Raw genomic sequence first — 12,085 nt, forward strand, 5'->3', positions numbered from 1 at the left:
GTATGGGATATATACTATATATGCAAACAATCGGTAAAATTTTTTCAAACTGCAGAATATAGTATGTATGCAGTCATTTGGTGAAATCTGATAAATTGAGGAAGATATGACAAAAATCATCTTTTCTAAAAATCGGTTGAATGGGGGATATATGATATAGTGGTCCGATCCCGCCGGTTCCGATAAATGTATAATCGGACACCTAATTATGCCCAATCACCAAATTTTATCAAGATATCTGAAAAATTGGGGGCTGGTTTGCGTTTAAACTCATAGGCAGAAAAACAGACGGACATGCTAAATCAGCTCGTCATCCTATCTCTTCTCCTTTAAGGACATACAATTATAAGATGCGTGAAAAATTTAATATAAATTTAATATTTAATTTTCATTGACCATTTTTAATATCAAAGTCGGAAAATACGACCGAGTTTAAACAAATTTGTTAAGAACATTATTTCCATGACAGTAACTGTTTATAGTATAACTCATACGGACTCCATGTCGCCCGACTATGAGACTAAGCGGCTTAGGGTCCTACGGAGATTCGCCGCATAGGAGGTCGGCGGGATGTCGGTGAAAAATAACGGCCAACCCCCTCATTGTTACGGTGTTACATGAACCGTGTCTCTTGGACGATTTGCAGCCAGGAGGTATTTCCAGCTGTATTTGAACGGAGAAGTCATTATGGCCTTACAACAGTAAAGGGCGTCGCTATGGCAGACGGTTTTTTATTCCCACATTTAACATTAGACCGCTGAGTCCGCCCTGTCGGGCAGGTGGCAGATGATTATACGACCAAGATGATAATAACTTCATAAACCTCGTCAGTAACAGCAGATGCAGGAAGCGCGAGCTGCAGAAAGAAGCAGTTGAGCACGTTCTACTACGCTCTCCAGGTCATGGCTCCAGCCACTAGGACTGGCAGAGTTGCCATATATCGAGGAAACTATCAAGCTAGGTCCTAGCATACGTTTAGTATTCGGTATTCTGGTAGTTGTTTGAGGTATTTCAAATGTATTCTTGGTATCTATATGAGAGCACACGTTGGGTAAATAATGTCCAGTTTCGCCCGAATTTTATAAATAACTTTGTGGTTTTCTCATTTTTTCTCTTCACTTAGTAGAAAGATGGGAAACCAACAATTTTTGGTGTAGAAGAAACTCTTCTCTAGAGCTTTTGATAATTGACTATTCGACTATTCGATTTGTGGTTTAGCAAACATTTTTTAGTAAAATAATTGATTATCAGTAATCGACTAATTGTTTGCATTCGACTAATGAAAGATACGCCTATTCGAAAACTCTCTTTTGTGAATTTTCAATGAGTTATGCGATTTGTTAGGACGTGAAGTTAATTAATATTGGCCATCGGCATATCTGGAAGTTGACAAGGAATTCCATACACAGCTACGTTTTCGGAAACATATTTTGCAGCAAAAAAAAAATTATTAATGAAACCATCAGTTTTTGAATAATGACAGTCGATTGTATGCTATATAGAAATGGAATACCAGCTATCCGAATTTGAAACAATGCAAAAGTTACTCTCGATAATAATAATAATCTATTGCAAATAAGAGCCCTAATTTTCACTACGTTTCACGTTAATTTCAACATGAATCTCTTGATAAGAATTCGTGATTTAAGAAATCTACTACGGAACTCGACTTTTACTACGGTTTATTTTGCTAATTACATACTACGATTTTGCCCTAGAGTAGCTCTAATTCTTTTTGTGATGTTGCGAAAAGTTTGCTACATTTTCTGTATAACAAACTTTTTTACAAATGTGTACTCTATTTGTAAGTATTTAAGTCACTCAATGACCCTATTTAGGAAACCGGGCTTCCCAATTCAATATCTACCGAACTGTACACTGCAGTTGTTAATACCTACACTAAGAGAGAAAAGGCTTTCAAATTTCAAATAAGAAGGCAGTCAGTTTTTCGCGTTCTCTGAACATTGCGATTTTTTGAGTTGATCGCTAATTTGCTCTAGGCGTGCGATATAGATATATACACTCAGAAAATTCGTTTGCCTAAAATGAAAAAAAATTCCCGAAAAACTGACCCTAAATTTGGGAAAATTTTACTTTAAATAGCAAACATTTCTAATTTTTGCATTTAACTTTTCAATATTTTAAGAAAAAATGTTTCTTAAATTTTTCTATCAAGAATACTGGATTGAAGATTTTTATACTCAGCTGAGCAGAGCCCACAGAGTATATTAACTTTGTTCGTATAACGGTAATCCGTAACGGCATAAACTAATCGAGATAGATATAGACTTCTATATATCAAAATGATCTGGGCGAAAAAAAATTCATTTAGCCGTCCGTCTGTCCGTCCGTCCGTAAACACGATAACTTGAGTAAATTGTTAGGTATCTTGATGAAATTCGGTATGTGGGTTCCTGGGCGCTCATCTCAGATCGCTATTTAAAATGAGCGAAATCGGACTACAACCACGCCCACTTTTTCGATATCTAAAATTTCGAAAGACAGCTAAAGCGATGAAACTTGGTAGGTGCGTTGACCTTATGACGCAAAATAGAAAACTAGTAACATTTTGGACAATAGGCGTGGCACCGCCCACCTTTAAAAGAAGGTAATTTAAAAGTTTTGCAAGCTGTAATTTCGCAGTCGTTGAAGATATCATGATGAAATATGGCAGGCACGTTACTCCTATTTCTGTATGTATGCTATATAAAAATTAGCAAAATCGCATGACGAACACGCCCACTTAAAAAAAAATATTTTAATTCAAATTTTAACAAAAAATTTAATATCTTTACAGTATATAAGTAAAGTATGTCAACATTTAACACCAGTAATGATATGGTGTAACAAAATATAAAAGTAAAAGAAAATTTCTAAATGGGCGTGGCTCCGCCCTTTTTCATTTAATTTATCTAGGATACTTTTAATGCCATAAGTAGAACAAAAATTTACCAATCCTTTTGAAATTTGGTATGGGCATAGACTCTATGACGGTAACAACTTTCTGTGAAAATGGGCAAAATCGGTTGAAGCCACGCCCAGTTTTTATACACAGTTGACCGTCAGTCCTTCCGCTCAACCGTTAACACGATAACTTGAGAAAAAATCGACATATCTTTACTGAACTTAGTTCACGTACTTATCTGAACTCACTTTATCTTGGTATAAAAAATGGCCGAAATCCGACTATGACCACACCCACTTTTTCGATATCGAAAATTACGAAAAATTTTAAAATTCCATAATTCTATACCAAATATGAAAAAAGAGATGAAACATGGTAACTGGATTGGTTTGTTGACTCAAAATATAACTTAAAAAAACTTTGTAAAATGGGCGTGACACCTACCATATTAAGTCGAATAAAATGAAAAAGTTCTGCAGGGCGAAATCAAAATTCCTTGGAATCTTGGCAGGTATACTGTTCGTGGTATTACATATATAAATAAATTAGCGGTACCCGACAGATGATGTTCTGGGTCACCCTGGTCCACATTTTGGTCGATATCTCGAAAACGCCTTCACATATAAAACTAGGAGCCACTCCCTTTTAAAACCCTCTTTAATACCTTTAATTGGATACCCATATCGTAAAAACACATTCTAGAGTCACCCCAGGTCCACCTTTATGGCGATATCTCGAAAAGGCGTCCACCTATAGAACTACGGCGCACTACGTATTAAATAAGCATTGGCACCTTTCATTTGATGCCCATATCGTACAAACACATTCTAGAGTCACCCCTGGTCCACCTTTATGGCGATATCTCGAAAAGGCGTCCACCTATAGAACTAAGACCCACCCCCTTTTAAAATACTCTTTAATACCTTCCATTTGAAACCCATGCCATACAAACACATTCCAGGGTTACCCTAGGTTCATTTTGCTAAATGGTCGTTTTCCCTTAATTTGTCTCCAAAGCTCTCCGCTGAGTATATAATGTTCGGTTACACCCGAACTTAGCCTTCCTTACTTGTTTTCTCAATATTTAGCTCAATGAATTAGAGGACTCGACTGTAAAGTAGAGCACCCCGACTAGAACAACACGGCCGTAACAGTTACACAATTTAAGTTTTTAATTTCCTTTATACAATTTTCTCTATTTTTAGGAAAATTATTTGTATAACCTAAGGAAAAAATAGTTTTAATTTTTAAGAAAATTACTTGTCCAGATTTAAAGAAGGATTTTTTTCAGTGCACGAGCATATCAATCGGACGTGTCTGGGAGCAAATCTTCTTAAGAAGGTCCTTATAAAAATATTTATATTATATTCTATCACTTTAACCACTATTAAACCTTTTGTAATTCTCATATCGAGCCTTCTCTTTCTCAAGATCACTGTTTTTTTCTGATTTAGCTAATTTGGTTCATTTAAGGTTTCAATTACTTACTGTAAGAGAGAAACCCTGCCGAGGGCGGCCCCGCATCGAAATTTGTTTCTAGTTGAAAAAACTTCTTTATAAAATTTTGATGTTGCTTTGCCCGGGGCGTGAACCCGGGATCTTCGGTGTGGTAGGCAGAGCACGCTACCATCACACCACGGCGGTCGCATAACGAATCCGTTGCATTATTTCGTTTTCCTTTTCCATTTTCGAGAAATCGGAAATAAAAGAAGGTGATTGAAATAGTCTTTAAGGATTTGAAAACAAGTAATAATTACCAAATAAGGCTAAATAGAAAGAACCTACAAATTTTTTAAGTACTTAAAAAAATAAACAAAGACAAATAATTTCGTTGATCTTTGATATTCAAATTCGAACATAACCCATGTAAAATCTTTTATGAGGAACAAAAATATAAATATATAAAGATGGAGTGCAATAAATAGAGTTTCGATATACTCTTTACCTAAGTCCGGCAATTTGCGTACTTAATTTAAGTACTTAACAAATTTTTGACCTGACCTATGTGTAATGCAACCTTCCTCAATGCGATGTTACCTAAAAATCGGTAGATCTAAATATCTCGATACCTGTTCCATCTTTAAAAATCGTTTATCCTAAATATAACAACCTAATAAAGCCCGAAATTTTGTTCAAATGATCAAGGTAAACGGAAAGTTCCATAATATTTGAAAGCAAAACTTCCAAGCTCGGACTATTTTTTGGATTTTCACGATCAATGGACAACCTAGCGAATATTTTTTTCCCTCATGTTGCATTGTAATAGGGCTCTTAGTTCCAAGTATCTAGCTTTAAACGAAATAGCGGTCGCAAGATTCCACATATTATAAATGGACTTCCTAAATGTCTCGATCCCTTTCCCATCTACAAAACTTGTTTATCCTAAATGTTACAAACTTATAATGCCCAAATCTTCGTTGAAAGATTCAGATCTCTGAGTTATCGGGAAGTTCCTTTAAACTCGAAAGCAAAATTTCCAAGTTCAGGCGTTTTTTAGAATTGAAATTGTGTTATGTGTTCCGATTTGCGCTTCAAGTTTCAGGACTCTTACTCTCCGAGAAGCTACTCAAAAACGGATTCTACAATTTTGTATGGAAATTGACAGTAAAACCTCAAACGAAGTATTTGTAATAGCTCGATTATAATAATTTAGACGCACTTGCAGAACTTTTCAACTAAAATAAAATTTTAAAAAGTGTAAAAAAATTATGAGTTTAAAGCTGCATGAGGAGCAAACTATGAGCTGAAAAGTTAGCATGCCGTTCTGCGAGCGGACCGACATAAGAAATCACTTCAACCAAACTTTTAAGTCTTGCACAAAACAGGCAAAACATTTTCAAGCCTTGAAAATATTTTATAAGTATATTTCGAGTTTTTCAGTACGAAGTAAATAATACACTGAAAGAAAAAAGGGGTAATATCAACCGAATTACGAGCCAAAGGAACAAAAAATAACAATGTTGGAAACAAACCAGCAAAAAAGAAGTTGGTAAAATGTAAGCCACAGCTCTGTTAAAAAAAAAACCAAAAAAACAGTTTCTTAAGATTTTCCCAGATCTTGATCCAAAAAATTTCGGTGTAGTAGGCGTAGCACGCTATTAGCACACCACAGTGGACGTATAGTTCTGATGTGTTAAGAAACAATTATTAATGTCAACCTAAAACTACCAATAAAAACAGTTAAAATAACAGATTTCCGTCAATATTAAACAGTGGCGTAGCGACGGGAGGGTTTAAACCCCCCTTGCCATAGAATCATTTGATTTTTTAGGTCGTTACAAATCAAACATTTGATGTTTTTATGTCTATGTCTTTATAATTCTGGTACGTATTTACTTTGTTGGTGATATTATATTTTTAATATGCAAGCATATGTATGTACGAAGTGAACACTTGTATTTTAATCATATTCTGTTTCACACTAATTCTGCAATTTATACGCCAATTACACGGCTCAAGTATCCTTGTGTCAATTACCAATTTGCACAAGGATTTGCCCGGTGTGTGCACTGGTTGCGCTATTTGCGCAGAGAATTGCGCTAAAATCAAAACGATTTTGATATTTACGCATGTCTGCAAATATTGCACATGCTTTTTTCTTCGTGTGTGGTGAATGTTACACAGTTTACCTGTGATTTCTGTTAATATAACATCAGTAATTGTCGCTTAAAAATTTTAATATCGAAGGCGTAAGAACCATCTCTATATTGTAACAGGAATTCACACAAATTCAATAAGGCATAATCATTTTTTATACAATTAGAGCACATGTTTCATTTGTTGCGCTAGTTGAAAAATGAATATTGCGCAGTGCTGCAACGAGTTGAGCTGGTCTTGCAATTAAGATATATATTTTATAAATACAATGGATAATAAGCGCATCTGGTGCGAGTTTTTCGACTTATACCGTGAATTACCAGCACTGTGGAAAATAAATAGTGATTTTTTATACAATTAGTGCCTTTTTTATACAATTAAAACACATGTTTCATTTGATGCGCTCCTTTAAAAATGAATATTGCGCAGTGTTTTTGAGCCGTGTATGTCAAAATTTTCATTTGCACAAATTCCGTCGTTTTATATTTGCGCATCGCTTTTGTGTCAAGTATGGGCCGTCTTATTAAATATACAAATGTACATGTTAACTTTTACTATAATTTCATAAAGAAGTTTCCTTGTAAATTTGCCTAACGACCATCTACATACATATCAGAGAACAACAAAAATCGAACACAACAACGTTCGATTACATTCGGCAACATGATCGTCTTCAATGATCCAACTTGCTTAAACGAACATAATCGACATTGATTTAAAATCAACCAACTTATTGCATGCGTGAACATAATCAATTCAGGCGTTTGCTCGTTTGCCTCAACCGTGATTATATTCATCGGAATGAAAAGGCAAATATAAAAATTCCATGCGTCTGAATATTTGCATGATTCTTCTGCCCTTACGACACGGCGACAAGCTACATATAAACATTGCTTACGGTTCTGTTTTTTTGCCGAACTAAACGATACTAATTCTCGTGCTTTGATTTTATTCTCCACATTTAAATAATGTTAAATTTACAGCATTTTTTCGAAGTACACATTTCCTATTTTGAAATTAATGCAAATTTGACATTATTTTCCATGTGGAAAACACATTATTATAATGTAATATATAAATTTCCTTTTTCATATCAAAAACACATTTCAAAAATGCAAAATTCAAATTATTTGATAAATGAAAAAATAATGTGTTTTTCACATTTTAAAATGTAAAAAACACATTAGTATTTTTCCATGTAGATATAACTTTTTTAAATTAAGTTTTTTTCTATTCGATCAGTTTCTTTCTTTTGAATTTTATATACGTATACGTTAGATCTCATGCATAGGCTCAAAAAGTATCAATTCTACTTATTCCTGAAGAAGTTACTTCCGTTTCTTTTTTATTAATTTATCTATTATTAATATTACAGGAATGGATTCTGTGGCTTTTCCTAATGTTCACATGTTGTTGAAAATCTTGTGTACGCTTCCTGTAACAACGGCAACGAACGAGAGGTCTTTTTCAACTCTAAGGCTGATTAAAAACTATTTGAGAAACACGATGAGTGAAAATCGATTGAATGGCTGTGCATCACTAAGCATCCACCGTGATAAAATTTTTACCGTTGATGAAGTTTTAGATGAAATGGCAAAGAAAAGCCGACGCATGCGCTTGAGTTTTTAATGTAACTTTTTCATATCATATTCTAAATACACGTACTTTAATGTTAAAGCTAAAGACACAGTTTTTTTAATTTATTTAATTGAAAAAAAAAAAAAAAATATTTTTTTAACCCTTTTTATATTTTGTATGGAAGATTGAGTTCCATGAGGAATTTAATGCACAAAACTTAACTTATTACTTCATTAGCAATTTCTGTAAAATCGCTATAAGTTTCTAAAGTTCTATCTTCAAATTCGAATTTCAAACGAAATTATGATCAGATATTAAGAACAAATTTCTTATTGACTTGTTTTGTCCGTTTTCTACATATCTAGCAATCTTATTGCGCATAGGTGCTGCAATATACAAAACAAAAAAATTTATATTGATATAATAGTGCAAAGCAGAAATCAAATGTGCCTGATCAAGTTCTGTGGAACGAGCCTAAAAATATTCCCTGCATTTTGGTTTAAAAACATATAGTATACATATGGCGGCCACCGTGGTGTGATGGTAGCGTGCTCCGCCTGCCACACCGTATGCCCTGGATTCGCACCCCGGGCAAAGCAACATCAAAATTTTAGAAATAAGTTTTTTCAATTAGAAAAAAATTGTTCTAACCGGGGGTCGCAACTCGGCATTGTTTGGCAAGCGCTCCGGGTGTATTTCTGCTATGAAAAGCTCTCAGTGAAAAGTCATCTGCCTTGCAGATGCCGTTCGGAGTCGGCATAAAACATCTAGGTCCCATCCGGCCAATTTGTAGGGAAAATCAAGAGGAGCACGACGCAAATTGGAAGAGAAGCTCGGCCTTAGATCTCTTCGGAGGTTATCGCGCCTTACATTTATTTTTTTTTTATACATATGTACCTAATTGTGTATAGAGGCAATAGCAACAAAAATGCAATACTTATAGACAAATTGCAAAACGTTTAGCCGGGCATTGATACGGCTTAGTGGATAGATGCTCAGCGTAAGCTTCAATTGTACATTTCATTTCAGATAAATTACTTTTCTCCATAACACGTGGCACCGCCCGTTTAAAAAAAATGTTATAATTCAGTTTAGAAAGTAAAATTCTATTGATACAAAGTTTTTTTTCGCTAAGAAATATCTGATTGTTTTCGTCTACGACCCTTTTAAAAATCTTTTATATAAAAGTGGGCGTGGTCTTCAACCGATCTCGTCCATTTTCACAGAAAATAGTTAACTTCATAAAATCTATGCCCCTACTAATTTCAAAAGGATTGGTAAATTTTTGTTCGATTTATGGCATTAAAGGTATTCTAGACGAATTAAATGAAAAAGGTCGTCCGTCTGTCCTTCCGCTCGGCCGTTAGCACGATAACTTGAGCAAAAATCGACATATCTTTACTAAACTTAGTTCACGTACTTATCTGAACTCACTTTATCTTGGTATAAAAAATGGTCGAAATCCGACAATGACCACGCCCACTTTTCGATATCGAAAATCACGAAAAATGAAAGAAAAAATGCCATAATTCTGTACCAAATATGAAAAAATAGATGAAACATATTAATTGGATTGGTTTATTGACGCAAAATATAACTTTAGAAAAAACTATGTAAAATGGATGTGACGTAGGTGTCACATTAAGTAGAAGAAGATGAAAAAGTTCTGCAAGGCGAAATCAAAAGCACTTGGAATCTTGGCAGGAATACTGTTCGTGGTATTACATATAAAAATTAATTAGCGGTACCCGACAGATGATGTTCTGGGTCACCCTGGTCCACATTTTGGTCAATATCTCGAAAATGCCTTCACATATACTACTAAGGGCCACTCCCTTTTAAACCCTCATTAATGCCTTTAATTTGATACCCATATCGAACAAACACATTCTAGAGTCACCCATGGTCCACCTTTATGGCGATATCTCGAAAAGGCATATACCTATAGAACTAAGGCCCACTTCCTTTTAAATAATCATAAACACCTTTCATTTGATACCCATATCGTACAAACACATTCTAGAGTCACCCCTGGACCACCTTTATGGCTATATCCCGAAATGGCGTCCACCCATAGAACTATGGTCCACTCCCTTTTAAAATACTCTTTAATACCTTCCATTTGATACCAATGTCACACAAACACATTTCAGGTTTACCCCAGGTTCGTTTTCCTACATTGTGATATTCCCTTATTTTATCTCCAAAGCTCTCAGTTGAGTATGTAATGTTCGGTTACACCCGAACTTAGCCTTCCTTACTTGTTTTAAATTTGAAGTTTTTCCTTTTTATTGTTATAAATACACTTGGGAAATAAAATACCGTTGATATAAAGCTTTTTTTTGCTAAGGTATAGCTTGTTTTATTCGTCCTCGACCCTTTTAAAAAGCTTTTATTTTTTGGCGTGGTCCATAACCGATTTCGTTAAGTTTTTTCTTATAGTAAAGGCAACCTCTCTGCCAAATTTTGTTACGATAGGTGTAACGATTTTTGATTTGTGATTAATATTATTTGTAAAATTGATTTTATCACAAGTGGGCGGTGCCACGCCCATTTTAACAACTTGTTTCAAATTTTTATCAAGAGTTTCAATATCAGTCCACATGTCAAATTTCAACATTCTAGGTGTATTATTTACTAAATAATCAGGTTTCTTGTGTTTTCCAAAATGTTATATATATAAAAAGTGGGCGTGGTTATCATCCGATTTCGCTCATTTTCAATACCAATCTATTCTGGGTGCAGATGAGCCCGTGTACCAAATCTGGTGAAGATATCTCAATATTTACTCAAGTTATCGTTTTAACGTACAGACGGACGGACGGACATGGCTCAATAAATATTTTTTTCGATACTGATAATTTTGATATATAGAAGTCAATATCTATCTAGATTCCTTTATACCTGTACAATCAACCGTTACCCAATCAAAGTTAATATACTCTGTGTGCAAAGCACTCTGAGTATAAAAAAAAAAATTACAATTTTTTTAATTACCTTAAAAAATGAGTGCAGTATTGTCCATATAATTTTCTGCCCAACACAAATGTCTCTTTTCACACAACTTTAAACCGCAGTTCTACAATTCACCGATCTGTTTGACATATTTGAGTTTTTCACAACCGCAAGTACAATAACAACACAGTTCTTTAAACATGAAAGTTACTGTGATGCCAACATAGTCAGACGTGGTAAAACAGCAAACCGGCAAAACAACAAATAAACTTTGGAAATTTAGGAATTCACAAACTTTAGAGACAATAATAGCAACAACTATGGTTACGACACAATCACAACCAATGTCAGACTCCTTATCACTGTTTCAGTTTCAGTATTTTCTTGACCATAAATTATTTACAATAGGAAATTTACAGTTAAGCCTTCTATCTAAAAATGGGCGGAGCGCACAGTATAAACACAGAAATGGCACTTGGGCTTTCAGACTATTTGAGGTTAGGCTGCTTGCGTATGAATGGGCCACAATATTGTGGTGACATTTCGTTATTTGTAGTTGCTATACGACTAAACTGTCCAAATGATTTGCTTTGTTGGTAAGGAATACGATTTAGCCATTGAAAATTTTGTAGATATAAACACTTGGTTGACTAGACTTTGCTAAATGTAGGCGCTTTATTTATCGTTCTGTTTGATTTTTGTTTTTTGTTCATGTTGAAGTTGATGAAGATAAATTAATCTAAAAATGTCTACGACATTAATCTTGTTGCACTTGATGTACTGCCAACAACGGCTGCTGTTGAACAACTGCACGAGGCCAGGATGCAGGATAAGCCACGGAGCCTGGCTGCTTGCCAAGCGCAAAAGCAAAATGAACGAACGTTCGACCGAGCAGCCACCCACTTTTCGCTTTGGGGGCGATGCTGAGGCGTTCATATTGAATTAATTGAGATAAGTGGAGAAAACGGTGGCAGTCATTTTAGCAGCAACAACAACAACAATAAAAACAATGCACTTAAATAGCAACATATGTGTTTTAGGTTTTACCGG

The 12,085-nt window shown here is 34.8% G+C and overlaps 1 long non-coding RNA gene across 2 annotated transcripts in view; it reads right to left on the reverse strand.

Moving 5' to 3' along the window:
* LOC137233869 (uncharacterized) overlaps positions 1-11,879 on the reverse strand; it is a 278,410-nt gene extending 266,531 nt beyond the window's left edge. For both annotated transcript variants that reach the window (XR_010947586.1, XR_010947584.1), the window contains exon 1: positions 11,078-11,879. This is a non-coding gene — a long non-coding RNA (uncharacterized lncRNA). The remainder of the gene's footprint in view (positions 1-11,077) is intronic.
* Positions 11,880-12,085: the final 206 nt, after the last annotated feature.

Source organism: Eurosta solidaginis, chromosome 5 (assembly GCF_040869045.1).
Source record: "Eurosta solidaginis isolate ZX-2024a chromosome 5, ASM4086904v1, whole genome shotgun sequence".
In the NCBI taxonomy this organism is placed as follows: domain Eukaryota; kingdom Metazoa; phylum Arthropoda; class Insecta; order Diptera; family Tephritidae; genus Eurosta; species Eurosta solidaginis.